Source organism: Chiloscyllium plagiosum, unplaced genomic scaffold (assembly GCF_037043375.1).
Source record: "Chiloscyllium plagiosum isolate Xiang-an unplaced genomic scaffold, Cpla_swu_hap1 HiC_scaffold_21, whole genome shotgun sequence".
In the NCBI taxonomy this organism is placed as follows: Eukaryota; Metazoa; Chordata; class Chondrichthyes; order Orectolobiformes; family Hemiscylliidae; genus Chiloscyllium; species Chiloscyllium plagiosum.
The window spans coordinates 97771545-97787295 of NW_028270159.1; positions in this window are offsets into that span (position 1 = coordinate 97771545).

The window sequence follows — 15751 nt, forward strand, 5'->3', positions numbered from 1 at the left end:
CCCACTTCGTCTAGACCAAAGGTGTAGCCATGGGCACATGTATGGGCCCAGGCTATGCCTGTCTTTTGTTGGCTACGTTGAGCAGTTGATTTTCCGTAATTAAACCGGCACCACTCCCCACCTCTTCCTCCGCTACATTGATAACTGCATTGGCGCCATCTCGTGCCCCTGCGAGGTGGTTGAGCAATTCATCAACTTCACCAACACATTCCACCCGTACCTTAAATTTACCTGGACCATCTCTGACACCTCCCTCCCCTTCCTGGACCTCTCCATCTTCATTAATGACGACCGACTTGACACTGACATTTTTTACAAACCCAACTACTCCCACAGCTACCTGGATTACACCTCTTCCCACCCTACCTCTTGCAAAAATGCCATCCGTATTCCCAATTCCTCCGCCTCTGCTGGATCTGCTCCCAGGAGGACAACTTCCACCACAGAACACACCAGATGGCCTCCTTCTTTAGAGACAGTAATTTCCCTTCCCATGTGGTTAATTGTGCCCTCCAACGCATCTCGTCTACATCCCGCACCTCCGCACTCAGACCCCACCCCTCCAACCGTAACAAGGACAGAACGCCCCTGGTGCTCACCTTCCAACCTACCAACCTTCGCATAAACCAAATCATCCGCCGACATTTCCGCCACCTCCAAACAGACCCCACCACCAGGGATATATTTCCCTCCCCACCCTTTTCCGCCTTCCGCAAAGACCGTTCCTTCCGTGACTACCTGGTCAGGTCCACGCCTCCCTACAACCCATCCTCCCATCCTGGCACTTTCCCCTGCCACCGCAGGAACTGCAAAACCTGCGCTCACACCTCCTCCCTCACCTCTATCCAAGACCGTAAGGGACCCTTCCACATCCATCAAAGTTTTACTTGCACATCCACTAATATCATTTATTGTATCCGTTGCTCCCGATGCGGTCTCCTCTACATTGGGGAGACTGGGCGCCTCCAAGCAGAGCGCTTTAGGGAACATCTCTGGGATACCCGCACCAATCAACCACACCGCCCTGTGACCCAACATTTCAACTCCACCTCCCACTCTGCCGAGGACATGGAGGTCCTGGGCCTCCTTCACCACCGTTCCCTCACCACCAGACGCCTGGAGGAAGAACGCCTCATCTTCCGCCACAGAACACTTCAACCCCAGGGCATCAATGTGAACTTCAACGCTTCCTCATTTCCCATTCCCCCACCTCAACCTAGTTTCAAACTTCCAACTCAGCACTGTCCCCATTACTTGTCCGGACTTGTCCGACCTGTCTAGCTCCTTTTCCACCTATCCACTCCACCCTCTCCTCCCTGACCTATCACCTTCATCTCCTCCCCCACTCACCCATTGTACTCTATGCTACTCTCTCCCCGCCCCCACCCTCCCCTCGCTTATCTCTCCACGCTTCAGGCTCTCTGCCTTTATTCCTGATGAAGTGCTTTTACCCGAAACGTCGATTTTGCTGCTGCACCTCGGATGCAGCCTGAACTGCTGTGCTCTTCTAGCACCACTAATCCAGAATCTGGTCTCCAGCGTCTGCAGTCATTGTTTTTACAACGTCAACATGTAGTACAGTCCAGATATATTGTGAACTGAATGTGCTGTATTGAAAGCTGGGAATGTTTGGCCTGACTGTGATTGATGTCAGTCTCCGTGCAATGCAACTGTGTCACTGAAGGGTTTCCCTCTCCTATTAGTAAGAGGCTTTATTTAGTGCGCTAACCCACTGTAGCAACAGATGCATCAGCTCCAACAGTAACAGAGATCAACAGCTGCATAGATCTGAATCTGAGAATAGTGGACTGGAATATTACAACAATGGAGAGCAGGTTTTCCTTGAGTCTTTTCGAGATTTCCCCCTCTTGGGGATTTCTACCATTTCGGTATCAGCAATGCTGATGATTATTCTGGGCGGGGTGGAGGGTGTGCTACCAACCTATTGTCGCTATTGTTGGTGTTCTCTACCTCTGTCTATTCGTTAATCCCATAAAAAAGTTTGAACTTCGTTGCAATTTCTGTTATCTATATTTGTCAGAGAAAGAAATTATTGCCTTCAGTTTCAATTGCAGTCTCCATTCATTACCCATGAATTTCAGACCGCTCCCTCACAAACATCTGAGAACAAAACTGTGCCAAACCTCGAGATCCCTTTTAGCCCTGAACTGATTTATGTCTCGTGTTCTCTCTGTCACCAAACCTGTCCACTACCAGCTCCTAATATCCCCAATCTTCATCTCTGTGTCAGTATTGTTGCTGAACAAACCATTGGTAAAATTCAGACTTAATGTATCAAGCTCTCTTCTGACCACTTTTCCAATTATAAATATTTCAATCACAAAAATGTTCTTGTCTTGGACGTTCCTTCATGATTAGGACAATGTATGAATGTAGGAATGTCACTGGATGTAATTCAGAAGCAAAGCTAATTAAACGAAAGATATTGTTTCAAGTGCACCACAGCTGATGATAGAACTTAAATAAAAATGATAAGAATTGGAATAAAAGTGATTTTCTCGAAAAACAAACATAAAAGCAACATTTTGTCTGAAAATGTTCTTCTTTCAATGATCAGCCTCGGTGAATAAATCTAATGTCATTACCCGGTCTGGGTTAAGTGTGACTTTAGACACATGGCAATGTGCTTTACTTTATATTGGATTGTGGAATGGCCTCAGAGTCAGGGCAACTAGTGATGGTCACCAAATGCTGCCCTTGGCAGAGATGTCAACATCCCAGGAATTAAAATAATTAAAAGTGAAATCAAATAAGGGAAGATGCTGAAAATCTGAAATTATGCAAAGAAATGCAAAGAAACGAACAGAAAGTGCTGGGAAACTTTCCTGAACTGAAAGCAGCTGGAAAGGAGTGTGATTAATACCGTTGACAGGGAAGTGTGCTTTGAAGGTGGAGGAGGAATCAATAGAGAAGGAAAGATACAGAAGAAAAAGAGCAAACAAGGACAATGATGATCAGCTGGGCTGGAAATAAAATGTGAGATTCACCTCATTTATTTTTTGCCTTTTCCATCTTCCTGAATATCATGCCCTTGTAAAAACAGGTATCTCCCGCTTTTCAAAAGTTCGCTTTTCGCCACATCCCTTTCTGAATGACTTCCATTGGGACCTTGTTTCGCTAGTCAAAAGAAATCCGAACAGGATTTTAACTTTTACGAAGAAAGCCGAAATTTTACCATACAAATTAGTGCTCCTGCACTTAACACCATATAAGCTTGCAAACGGTTTTGTTGGACACTCTACTTACAAATCGTGAAGAAAACCTGCATATATCTAAGATCATGTTTAAAGCGTTTTGATTCCCTCTGTCTGTCCTCCCTAAGTGTGGTCATTTTCTTATATTCATTAATTAGATATGGGTATCTCTGACTGGGGCAGCATCAGTTCATTTGTCCAGTTGCCCTTGAGAAGACCTTGAGCCCCTGCAGTCCACGTGTTTGATCTGATTTGGTTTCGTTTATTTTAGTCAAATGTACAATCGAAAGGTTTGTTTCACGGGTAATCCAGGCACATGACCCTAAACAAGAAAACAGAAATCACAGGGTCCATGGACAGAGTGAGGCATACAAGGTTAAAGCTTCACAAGAAGTGTGCAAAGTAAGATCGACATTAGTAAGATTAATATTATTTAAAAAGTGAGAGATGTCAATTTTTCAGTCCAATAATGAAGGAAGTGTTCTTGAGCATGCTGGTCCATTTTTCGAGCCTCTGTGTCTCCTCCCTGTTGGAAGAGGTTGTAGGAGATCATTACTGTTTTGGGAGAGATCTTTGATGTTGCCAACTTTTCTGCAACAATGGCAAGTACAAATGGACGGAAGGTTGTCTTCTGTGATCGTCTGGGCTGTGCACACAACCGTCTGTAGTTTCTTATGGTCCTAGGCAGAGCAATTACCATGTCAGGTCATTATGCACCTGAATAGAATGCTTTGAGTTGCCAATATGCAGAGCACTGGGAGACGGGCGGTTTCAAAATAGTTAGATGTAAGAATTGGCTGTTAAATGGATACCCACATTCTGATCGCTGTTTTCACAACAATTGAAATTTACCTGATAATTTTAAATTATATCCTCTGTACCAAAGCCCTGTTGAGTGTATTGTATTGTCAACATCGAACCAATGAACCTGCTTCAAACGAATAGAGAAGCCATCACCATCACAACGAAGGAGAAAGAGACAGAAACAAAGGGAAGGAGAGAGAGAACACAGCGAGGGAAACAGATGGACAGTCAGTCAAAGAGAGAAAGGACACAAAACAAGGAAACAAACAGTCATATGTGCAGGGAGAAGGGAGGATTATAGGTTCAGGGAAAGAAACAGAAAACAGGGAAAAGGAAAACACAGGAAAATAGACAGTGTGAGAGAAACTGTGAGAGACAAAGGTCACAGGGTGTTGGGGGTAGGGTCAAGGGGAGCTGGGAGGAATGGGAGGAGGTGGGGGTGCTGACTGGAGAGACCTCGGCGTGAGCACGGTAGGGAGCTTGGGGTAGGGAGGTGAGGATTTATTTTGTCCTGCGCCAAGATGTCCAGGTAGATCATGGATCCAGGTAAGCATGGATGCACTGAATGATGACTGTAAAACATGTCTGAGAGGCAGATAGGTTACGCTGCACAGGGCGTGTGTTAGGCGAGATCAATATGAACAAAGTCAGCATTATCTAAGATTAGAGAGTCCATTCATCAGTCTAATAACAGCTAGGAAGAAGCTGTTCCTGGACTTGCTGCTCTGTGTGTTCAAGCGTCTGTATCTTTTAGCCTGATGGAACAGGTTGTGGGCTATATTTATAGGGATATGATGGGTCTTCGGTAATGTCAGTCCAAACAACATTCAAGTACAGGAACAGGCCATTCGGCGGACCGAGACTGGGCCGATCCAAATCCCCTATCTCAGTCTTGTATCCCATTTACTAAAGGTCTGTATTCCTATGCTCCCTGCCCATTTATGTATCTTTCCGGAAACATCTTAAATGGAGCACCACTGGTCACAGTTCTCCATTTTGAGAAACTTCCTTCCCCTACTACGCTCTGTCCCCTGTTGCCAAGCCAGTTCTTTATCCATGTAGTTAGCATACCCTGGACAGTGAGTTCACTTTCTCCATAATCCGACCATGGGAAATCTTATCAAACGTCTTCCTGAAGTCCCAACATGACATCTACAGCCCCTCCCTCATCAATCAACTTTGTCACTTCCTCAAATAATTCTATTAAGTTGGTAAGACATGACCTTCCCTGCACTAAACCATGTTGCCTATCACTGATAAGACCATTTTAATCCAAATGAGAATAGATCCTATCCATCAGTGTCTTCTCTCGCAGCTTTCCTGCCCCAGACGCCAGGCTCACAGGTCTATTATTAACCGAATTATTCATGCTACCCTTCTTAAACAAGGCGATTAGAAACTTTCCAGTCCTCTGGGATCTCAGTTGTGGTCAAGGATGTTACAAAGATATCTGTTAAGGCCCCAATTTCCTCTCTCCCTACCCTCAGTAATCTTGGATAGATATTGGCAGCCTTTCTGCGGCAACGAGCCGTGGAAATAGAGTCAATAGTTGGGAGATTGGAGTCCGTCATAGTCTGGGCTGTGAACACAATCTTCTGTAGTTTCTGTTGGTCCTGGGCAGAGTGTTGCTGTACCAGGCCAGTACCCGGACAGTACATTCACAATAGTGCATCTGTAGAAGTAGTGCATGCTAAATATCCTGAGACAAGTGAGGAAGGAGAGACTTTTTGAACCATCTTGACTGTCACACCTATGTGAGAAGTTCAGGGTAGGTTACCAGTTATCATCACTCCGAGAGACTTGATGCTCTGCACTCACTCAACCGTTGATGCAGATAGGGACTTGATCCCTTCCGTTCGTTCGAAATTCAATGAGCAGTTCTTTACTTTTGCCAAATTTGAGAGGGAGGCTATTATCATTCCACCATGCCACCAAACCCATTATCTCCTTTCTGTGTTCAGACTCATCGTTCTTTGATATCCCTCCTGCTTTGGTGATGTCATCCGCAAACTTACAGTTGGCATTGTTTGGAATTTGGCAAAAAGGCCACGTGTGTACCGGAATACAGTAGGGGGCTGATGACAAAGTCGTGTTTATACAGGAGTACAGTGGGGGATTGATGACAAAGCCGTGTGTTACAGGGAATACAGCAGGGGGCTGATGACACAGCCGTGTGTATACAGGAAGTACAGTAGGGGGCTGATGACACAGCCGTGTGTATACAGGGAGTACAGTAGGGGGCTGAGCGACACAGCCGTGTTTATACAGGAGTAAAGTAGGGGGCTGATAACAAAGCCGTGTTTATACAGGAGTACAGTAGGGGGCTGATGACAAAGCCGTGTTTATACAGGAATACAGTAGGGGGTTGATAACAATGCAGTATTTATACAGGAATACAGAGGGGGCTGATGACACAGTCTTGATTGTACAGGGAATACAGTGGGGGGTTGAGCAACACAGCCGTGTGTGAACAGGGAGTACAGGAGTGGGCTGAGGACACAGCTATGTGTGTACAGTGAGTACATTTGGGGGCTGAGGGCACATCTCTTTGTATACAGGCTAACAATCGGGGGTGAGGACACAGCAATGCGTGTACAGGGAATACAGTTGGGGGCTGATGGACACTGCCGTGGGTGTACAGGGAGTACAGTAGGGGGCTGAGGACACATCTTCCAGCATCTCCAGTGTTGAGTGTTATTGTGGCGGAGTTGCAAATACCTATCTTCACAGATTGTGGTCTGTGGGTCAGAAACCAGGGGATCCAGTTGCAGAGGGTGGAGCCGCGACTAAGGTCACGGAATGTTGAGATCAGTCTGGAGGGGATAATGATGTTCAAGGTGGAGCTGTCGTCAATGAGCAGTAGTTTGGTGTAGGTGTCTGCTGTCCAGATGTCCTTAGGATGAGTGCAGGGCTTGGGATATGGCATCTGTTGTGGACCCATTACATCAGTCGGCATTTACTCGGGGATCAAGTTAGGCTGGGAGATTGGAGGTGATGTGGGCCATAACCAGCCTTTCAAATCACCCCATGTTTATTGAGATTAGAGCCACTAGGCGGTAATCATTAAGTCATTAAAGCATGAGCTTTCTCACTTACAAGGTTGATGTTATGATTTGGAGATGCCGGTGTGGACTGGGGTGTACAAAGTTAAAAATTACACAACACCAGGTGCTCGTCCAACAGGTTTAATTGGAAGCACAATGATAAAGGTTGATGTTGGTCTTCTTGAAGCAGGTTGGGACTTCAGCTTGTGGGAGGGAAAGACTGAAATTGTATGTGAATACTTCTGCCAGTTGGTCGTCACAGGATCTGAGTGCTCAGCCGGGAACACTATCCAGGCCCGGTACTTTCCATGATTTGACCTGCAGGAAGACTGATCACACCTGCAGTTGTGACAGCGGGCACAGGCACATCCGAGGGTGTCGGGGCAGGTTTCAGCCTGGCAGTCACACAGTTATTCATCATTGACATCCCCTCGCCGACCTCCCTCCATCGTCATCAATACACCGTGACTTGGTTGGTGTGAGCACCACTCAGTTAGTGTTGAGAGGGAGTGACATCAATAGACTGGGATTGTGCGCCATAATGAAGTTAGCTCACAACAAAAGGGGGTAATGTGTGCTTCTACTGAGAGTCAGTGGTGCAGGGAGTGAAGACGTTTTAGGTGTAATTCAAGTCAAGCCACTGCTTCAACCTGAATGGAGTCAAGCACCTTGACTGTTGTGCCTTGTAGATGGTGGAAGGTGCTTAGGGAGACAGGAAATGTATTATACATGAACAAAGTGAACAAAGGACTTGAGGTCAGTTTCGCTAAGCTTGCAGTTAATATTGAGGAAGTGGGGAAGCTGCACAAAGGCTTGAACAGTTTATGACTGTGGGAAAACACGTGGCTGATGGAACACAATATGGGAATGTGTGAGAATATGCACTTTGGTAGGCGGAATACAGGATTCACTTTGTTTTAATAGGATCCATTAAATCTGAAGCACATATGCATTTTGAAACACTCGTCCTCTCTTATGGTTAACGTGCATGTTTATTTGGCAGATAGGAAAGCAAAAGCAATGGTCGCATTCATTTCAAGAGAGCAAGAATGCAAGACGGGAGACATACTGCTGAGAATGTAATGGGCTATGGACAGACGACATTTGGTCAATTGTGAGCTGTTTTGGACACTATCTCTGGAGAAAGATCTGCTGGTGTTGGCGATGATCCATCCTGGGGATGACGGCTTGTCATATGAGCGGCAGTGTGTGTACATGATGGAATGTAGAAGAATGGTGGGGTTTTGGGGGGTATCTCATTGAAATTAATGGATTACTGCAAAGATTGATACAGTCAGTGTGTAGAAGATATTTCCACTTTTCATAGGGACAATGACAAAATGGCACAATATCAGAGCGAAGGAATGGGCTGAATGGCCTAAATCTATTGCTATATCTCACACCGTTTAGGTCATAGGGTCTATTATTCAGTATAGAATTTAAGTCTCTGACCTGCTCTTTTAACCCTTGTATTTGTATGTTGATTTGACTTCACGTTATGGTCAATGGTAACACCTGTGATCTGGACGGTGGGATGATTCAGTGTCAGCCAGTAGTCCATTAATATTTTGAAAATGAGCTGCTATCAGTCACATCTGGCGGGAGTACATTCTCTCTACGATGATTGACATTTTCTGTCTGGTATTTTCGATGGATTGGTCCTGTTATGCCAGTATTGTTGATTTAAATAAAACAGATGCAATTTACCACAGCACTCAGCAACAATAAGTCATCGAATACTGAACACCCTTTGTATAATAGAAAAGTCTAAAATGTTCAATATTAGAAACACTGCTTTCCTGTTCGTGTTCAAATTAGATACCTGTCCCATCGAAATGCTCAACTTCCAAATATTTCTAAAAAAAATCTTTTTTGGATGTGGGCTCGCTGGATGTGCCCAGCATTTCTTGCCGGTCCCCAGTTGCCCTTGAGAAGGTGGTGCTGAACTGCCTTCTCGAACTTCTGCAAACTACCTGCTGTGCAGTGACCCACTAGTGATTAAGTTGGGAATTCCAGGGTTTTCACTCAGCAATAGTGAAGGAACCGCGATATATTTCCAAATCAAGATGTTGACTGGTTTGGAGGGGAATTTGAAGATGGTGTTCCCAAAAGTCTACTGGCCTTGTCATTCCAGATGGAAGTTTTCGTGAGATTGGAAGGAGCTGTCTGAGGATCTTTGGGTATTTCTCCATTCTGTCTTGTAGATAGTGCACACTGCAGCTTCTGAGTGACTATGGTGAAGGGAGTGAATGCTTGTGGGTGTGGTGCAAATCAAATGGGCGGTTTTGTCCTGGATTGTGTCAATCTTCTTTAGTATTGTTGGGGCTATTCCATCTCATTCCTGACTTGTGCCGTGTAAATGTTGGACAGGCTTTGGGTAGTCAGGAGGTGAGTCACTCGTGCCATATTCCTAGCATTTGATCTGCTCTTATGTGGAGAGTCCGGTTGAGTTTCTGATCAATGATACCCCCAGGATAATGATAGTGGGGGAGTTTAGTGATGATAATGCTGCTGAATACAAAGTGCTTATATTGTTTCTTATTGATGACAGTCATTGTCTGAATTTATATGGCGCAAATGTTACTTGCCACTTGCCTGCCCAAGCCTGGATATTGCCCAGACACTGTTGCTTTGGGCATGGACTGCTTCTGTATCTGAGCATTTACGAATGGCGCTGAACATTGTGCAATCATCATTGAACATCCCCACTTCTGACCTTATGCTGGAAGGAAGGTCATTGTTAAAGCAGCTGAAGGTGTTTGGACCCAGGACATTATCCCAAGGGACTACTGCAGAGATGTTCTGGAGCTGAGACGACTGACCTCCAGCAACAATGACCATCTTCCTATCTGTCAGGTATGGCTCCAATAATGGAGTGTTGGCCCGTGATACCGTTTTCAATTGGGGTCCTTTATGTCACATTTGGCAGAATGCAGCCTTGATGTCAAGGGCTGGAATTCAGTTCCTTTTTCTATGTTTGAACCAAGGCTTTGACGATTTCAGGAGCTGAGTGTCTCTGGCAAAACACAAACTGGGCGTCACTGAGCAGGTTATTGCTGAGCAGGTGCTGCTTGATAGCACTGTTGATGACAACTTCCATCACTTTGCTGATGATGGAGAGTAGAGTGATGAGGCGGTATTTGGACGGGTATTTGTCCTGCGTTTTATGTACAGAACACACTTGAGCCGTTTTTCCCCATTGTGTGTTTTCAAACGTACTGGAACAGTTTGAGTAGGGGAGCGGGGTGTTCTGGAGCACGAGTCTTCAGTACTATTGCCGGCATGTTACCAGGGCCCATAGCCTTTGCAGTATCCAGTGCCTTGAACAGTTTCTTGATATCAGTTAATCGAAGTTGCTGAAAACTGCTACCTGTAATGATGGGGACCACTGGAGGAGGCCGAAATGGATCATCCACTCAAAACCTCTGACTGAAGATTGCAACGAAAACTTCTGCCTTATATTTTGCACGGATGTGCTGGGCTCTTCCATAATTGAGGATGGGGATATTTGTGGAGACCGACCTCTACACCGCTGAGGCCAAACGCCAGCTCGCAGATACCTCCTCCTACTGCCCCCTTGACCATGACCCCACCCCCCACCACCAAACCATCATCTCCCAGACCATCCATAACCTCATCACCTCAGAGGACCTCCCATCCACCGCCTCCAACCTCATAGTACCACAACCCCGAACCGCCCGTTTCTACCTCCTGCCCAAAATCCACAAACCTGACTGCCCCGGACGACCCATCGTCTCAGCCTGCTCCTGCCCCACCGAACTCATCTCCTCCTACCTCGACACGGTCCTGTCCCCATTAGTCCAAGAACTCCCCACCTACGTCCGTGACACCACCCACGCCCTCCACCTCCTCCAGGTTTTCCGCTTCCCCGGTCCCCAACGCCTCATCTTCACCATGGACATCCAGTCCCTGTACACCTCCATCCCCCATCACGAAGGACTCAAAGCACTCCGCTTCTTCCTTTCCCGCCGTACCACCCAGTACCCTTCCACCGACACCCTCCTTCGACTGACTGAACTGGTCCTCACCCTGAACAACTTTTCTTTCCAATCCTCCCACTTTCTCCAAACAAAAGGAGTAGCCATGGGCACCCGCATGGGCCCCAGCTATGCCTGCCTCTTCGTAGGGTATGTGGAACAATCCATCTTCCGCAACTACACTGGCCCCACCCCCCATCTTTTCCTCCGCTACATTGATGACTGTATCGGCGCTACCTCGTGCTCCCACGAGGAGGTTGAACAGTTCATCCACTACACTAACACCTTCCACCCCGACCTCAAATTCACCTGGACAGTCTCGGACTCCTCCCTCCCCTTCCTAGACCTTTCTGTTTCTATCTCAGACGACCGAATCAACACGGACATCTACTACAAACCGACCGAATCCCACAGCTACCTGGACTACACCTCCTCCCATCATGCCCCCTGTAAAAACGCCATCCCATTCTCCCAATTCCTTCGTCTCCGCCGCATCTGCTCCCAGGAGGACCAGTTCAAAATACGCACAACACAGACGGCCTCCTTCTTCAAGGACCGCAATTTCCCCCCCGACGTGATCGACGATGCCCTCCACCGCATCTCCTCCACTTCCCGCTCCTCCGCCCTTGAGCCCCGCCCCTCCAACCGCCACCAGGACAGAACCCCACTGGTCCTCACCTACCACCCCACCAATCTGCATGTACAGCGCATCATCCGCCGTCACTTCCGCCACCTCCAAACGGACCCCACCACCAAGGATATATTTCCCTCCCCTCCTCTATCAGCTTTCCGTAGAGACCACTCCCTCCGCGACTCCCTTGTCAGATCCATACCCCCCACCGACCCAACCTCCACTCCCGGAACCTTCCCTTGCAACCGCAGGAGGTGCAACACTTGCGCCCACACCTCCCCCCTCACTTCTCTCCAAGGCCCCAAAGGAAACATCCATATCCGCCACAGATTCACCTGCACCTCCACCCACATTATCTACTGCATCCGCTGCAGCCGGTGTGGCCTCCTCTATATTGGGGAGACAGGCCGCCTACTTGCGGAGCGATTCAGAGAGCACCTCTGGGCCACCCGGACGAACCAACCCAATCACCCTGTAGCACAGCATTTCAACTCCCCCTCCCACTCCACCGAGGATATGCAGGTCATTGGACTCATCCACCGCCAAACCACAACAACGCGACGGTCGGAGGAGGAGCGTCTTATCTTCCGACTGGGAACCCTCCAACCACAGGGGATGAACTTGGACTTCACCAGTTTCTTCATCCCCCCTCCCCCCATCTTGTCTCAGCCGAATCCCTCCAGCCCGGCACCGCCTTCCTGACCTGCAGTCTTCTTCTTGACCTCTCCGCCTCCACCCTACTCCGACCTATCACCCTCACCTTGACCTCTTTCCACCTATCACATTTCCAACGCCCCTCCTCCAAGTCCCTCCTCCCTACCTTTTATCTTCTCCTGCTGAACACTCTCTGCTCATTCCTGAAGAAGGGCATGTGCCCGAAACGTCGAATCTCCTGTTCCCTGGATGCTGCCTGACCTGCTGTGTTGTTCCAGCAATAAAGTTTCAACTTTGATCTCCAGCATCTGCAGACCTCACTTTCTCCTCGAATATTTGTGGAGACTCCCACTCCAGTGAGTTGTTTGATCGTCCGCCACCATTCACGATCGGATTAGCAGGACAGCAGAGCTTAATTCTGATGCATTGGTTCTGTGATCGCTAAGCTCTGTCTCTCCCTTGCTGTTTATGCTATCTGGTATGCAAGTATTTCTGTTTGGAAGCTTCAGCAGATGAACATTTTATCGTTATATATTCTTGGTTCTGCTGCATTATGGTAGATAAATATGGACAGACTGAAGAAGTTTTATTCAGAAATTCTTCCGTATGGCAAGCCCTTTGTCTGGGCGCCGTACACTGTGAGCACTGTGTTGATACTGCCTGTCATCCCAGATTGTGTTGTTCCAACAATATCATAGAGCTGGGTTACTGACAACTAAACAGAACCCATTAGTCAATAGGTTGGTTCCATGGAGAAAGCAGAGGTTTTAAATAGACTGTGCCAAGAGCAGCAGGAAATGATAACCACCACCCCGCCTACACGACACCCGCCCCCTACACACACACCCCTCATCGATACTGTATGAGAGAGTGGGCCAGAGAATCTCAGTGAGGGGAGTCACTGACAGAGGTGAAATCACGATCTTAGCTGTGGGTCAAATAATGATTGATAAAGTTTGCACACCACTTTATTAGTTATGTAATTCACATTTCAATTTATATATCTCAATATCAAGAATGTATTTTAATAACCTTACCTGTTTGTACTTTGTATATATTGGTGTGTGCAGAAAATCATTTTGGTCCTGTATTTTACATTGCATAAACGCATTTCATTAATATTGTATCTGCTAATTCCTCATTGTCGATGTATTCTTGAATCTGTTCGTCATATGAGTTATAAAGAGTAACATTCCAATTCTAGTAAATGGGGAACATTACTGTCCCTCCACCCAGTCTAATCAGCCATGTCCCCCTGTCCTCTCCGTCTTCTGTCTTTTCCCCAATATCATTAGCACAATGTAATCGAAGCCCATTCAATGACACTTCATGACAGTTCCTTAACATCGGTAACATCAACAGCATGACCCACAGTTGCCCTCTCTGATCCTGGAATAACAATCTGCACTGTGTTTGCCATGTGCAATTATCTGTTAACGTGTCCGTGCCGTTTGTTTGTTGTAACCCACGTTTTTTTTGGCATATTTTGCTATCACATCATGGATGATAGATGTTTTCTCAATGTTTTACTGATTTTCAAATGACGGATCAGTAGTTACAGGTTTTATTGTTGTATTTACGAACAGAGAAGCATGTTTATGTTCCGTTAAACTTCTGGCATTGCTTCCATATCCAAGCCTGACTGAATGAGTACACACAATCAATCTGCCATCTTCAATATTCCTTCCTTCAGTCACACTCGCATATCACACTCAGAATGCATAAATGTTCAACGTTATTTTGAATTATAATAAGGTAACATTGAATTCAAAGGGGTTAACTGGAGCTATTTGTTCAGTGATTGTAATTATGTCATTCTCCATGGATCGTATGCGTCCCTAGAGAGTTTCGCTCTTCTATCAATAAGGGAATATTTTCAGTGTTTTACCCCATAGCGTGAGCGGGAGCATGTTCAACAGCAGGAAGAGGGATCAGCAGCTTCAGAGAGAAGGGCAGGAAAGATGGAAATCTGGGAACATTCGACTGGAATGTTCCAATAATGGATAGGAGTTTATCCCATGGTCTTTACTGACATTACCAGCCTTGAATATCATTAGTATCGCGGATTGAAGATGTACTGCTGGTTATTCAAGCTGGTTACTATCCTATCCTTGCTATAGTTGGTGCTCCTGGTAAGTCACTCTGTCTGTTTCGTGAAATGGCCTGAACTGATTCGATGCTCATGATATGCAGATTTTGGAAACGTGCAAGCCAACGTTTTCAGCTCCAATCAAAGATTCTATTCCGTAGAAATTACAACTAGCAAACAATTATTTACAAATTACTCACCAACACGCGAGGGTAAAACACACTGTTCTCAATACCCTTTGATTCATTTTCTCCTGCAGAGTGTACATCTCCACATCTTCCCCACATACCAGTCCTGTCCAGTGCCACCATTTAGACATCCCAGTCTCCTCCTCAGCCTCAGTTCAATTCCTGAATAAACTAAATTTTGTGCCTTTGTTAATTCCAGATACGTCTGTTTCATGTCTCCTCTAACCACGTGTCCATTGCAAAATAATTGCACATGAGATGTTTAACTTGTTATCTGCACAGAATCTGAAGATGGGCAGGCAGTGTATGGAGGGTCACGTCATTGGTTCGTATTCTAGAACCACAGAATGATACTTTGTTGATATCGGCTTGCCTTATGCCCATTGGAGAAGGCAGTAGGTCATCCTTCCCTGGTCAAGTCTCTGTTTAACTGCAAACCCACGACAATTTGTTTTACTATATATTGTCCTGTGGAACAGCTGACACAGCAACACAGTTCAAGATCGGTTTAACATGCTGGCCTGACCATGGCTACACACATCCAGTGAGGGCAGAACAAATGGAAAGGTAGCTCCCTTCCTCTGCTCGCATCCCATATTCCAACGGCTCATTTCCATTCAGATAGGTAGCCACGCACTGTTTTAGATGTATTCTTTGTGACTGGGTTTCTCCCAAGAGTGATGTCCATCTCCATGCTGGCTTTATGAATGATGACCGACAAATGTAAGGATGTTTTAAATTCTACATCAGTGGCAGTGCATTGTAAATGAATTGTTTCCTGTATAACACGAAAGAAATGGAGCCAGCTAATTGAGGGAAATTAATTATTGTGATCAAACCTGAGAGTGTTGTTGAGGCAGTATTTGGGGTATTGTGGACAGATTTTCTTTCCATTATATGGAGTGATCTATTTATTACAGAGAGAGTGAAGAGGAGTACCACTAGATCAATCCCTAGGATGATGGGACCATGAGGAGTGAGTGAAGGTTGATCTGTTCCGCTGTGAGAGAATAAGAGGTGATTGCACTGAACCCTGAGAGGGATGGACAATCAATCCTTATATTCTAAACAAACAATGTGAATGTGATAAATTCCATGACTGCTATTTCACTCAGGATGCATGATTCA